Genomic DNA, 1,887 nt, shown 5'->3' with positions numbered 1-1,887 from the left:
CCACAATATTTCCTATGGCAGAAGGTCCAACACTCTACGTTCTTCATGCAGTAATCAGTGAAATATGTAAAAAATAATGATAATTCAGTATCGCCAGATGAATACTGAAGGAATCCTGCCAAAAGTTTAGCATAAGTGTCCTCGTCTTTTTCTGTGAGAAGAACACTTGTACGTTACTGCCTGTTTGATTAGATCTTTTATTTTATTCCTAATGTTCTTCCTCCATTCTTGGTCGATGTGCCAGGTGCAAAACAAACGTTTATCTGGAGGACCCATCGTAGTTACCCAAGCTTTATAAAATCCTTCTTCCATGTCACTTTTGAAGATTTTTGTGGACAAGATATCAATTTCTTGTTTTACACAATTAAAAAACAAATATAGCACATGTTCATCTGTCCTGTTGCATATTAAGAAAGCTCCTGGAAAACCCTGATTCTTATCATCAATTGTCATTATTGTGATAAGTTGAAATCCATAATTACCCATACCATTAGTACCATCAATTGTCACTTCCTCTGGACCATATGTTATTAAAATTTCTCCCTGGGCTGTGTTCATAATTATAAGAACAAAATCCCTCTTTCAAAAAATGTGTTGTCATGTCAGGAGCAGTTCCTTGTGGCTTATAATACAGAATGCACTGATCATTGCTTTCTTTAACTTCCTGTATCCAGCACTCTATACTAATAGCATCATTTTCATGACGCATCCCCTCTTCCGAAAGATTGAAGGCTTTCAATATTGTACAGGTCCATTGTTAAGAGATGTACTCTTCCTAAATTGGATTCTGTGACAGAGTCTCGTATCTCATTCAATATGGTGTCAAATGGTATCTTGTTAGCTATCTTATTGGTTATTTCTAGGCGTTGAGAAGAAGAGAGAAACAAATGGCCTAGGTCATTTTTATGCCCAACATGCGTGTCTGTAAATTGTAAAGTACAGGATCCATCTTCCAACTCTGTTATTTTCATACTGGCCGGACAAAATGCATGAATTTTTTTGCTGCCCTGTATTTTTATATGCCTTTGTCTGTTTCCCGTAGGCATGCAATTCCCACTGCGGTGACAAGAAAAATAGTAGTGCTTAATGCTACTTGCTGTTTTCTAACATACTCTAACTTGTACAAATTTTTCTTTGGTCTCTACCTCTGTATTTTTCTTCCATTTATGAAATTCTTCTAAGTTTGGAAATGTTTCCGATTTAGTTGTTGTATTTATATTATGAATTTCATTATAATATTTCAATAATTCATATTTAGTTGCTTCATATGAACAAAGAGGGCAATGATGTTTTGATACATTCTTTCGCGTCACTGCTTCTAACTTACCTATGCACCTGACTTTCGTGTTCTTTCAGAGTTTGTTTTCTTGAATACTGAGCATCACACATTTCACATTTAAAGATTTTGTCACTTTTAAACCTATTATATACAATATTATGTTTATTAATTTCATGCCTTTTCAGATTCTTCACATGACTGAACTGCGCGTCACAATAATCGCACTTTAAGGACTTGCTTACTTTCACACCATGCTTCTCTTTCTTATGAGTTTGTAAATACGCTTATAAGAGAACTGAGAACCACAAAACTCACATTAAAAAAAGATGGTTATTACTAGTCGAATAATATCACTACACATCTAAATAGCACAAACAGAGAAACAAATTTAACAAATTATAGGAAAAACACAAACCATTTTACGAGATTTCGAAGGTTACCGCCTGAATGATGGCATAGACAATATGGATACAACAGCAGGCGACCGATCTCGGCCGATCTCACCCGAACCAATCCGACACGCAGAAATTAAGACTCCTTTATGCTACAGATCTGAGACAGATAGACGCTTGTCTTTTTTTTTTACCCATCTTTAGTAGCGTCACTGA

This window comes from Periplaneta americana, chromosome 16 (assembly GCF_040183065.1).
Source record: "Periplaneta americana isolate PAMFEO1 chromosome 16, P.americana_PAMFEO1_priV1, whole genome shotgun sequence".
NCBI lineage: Eukaryota > Metazoa > Arthropoda > Insecta > Blattodea > Blattidae > Periplaneta > Periplaneta americana.
Note: the sequence above shows the minus strand (reverse complement) of the source record.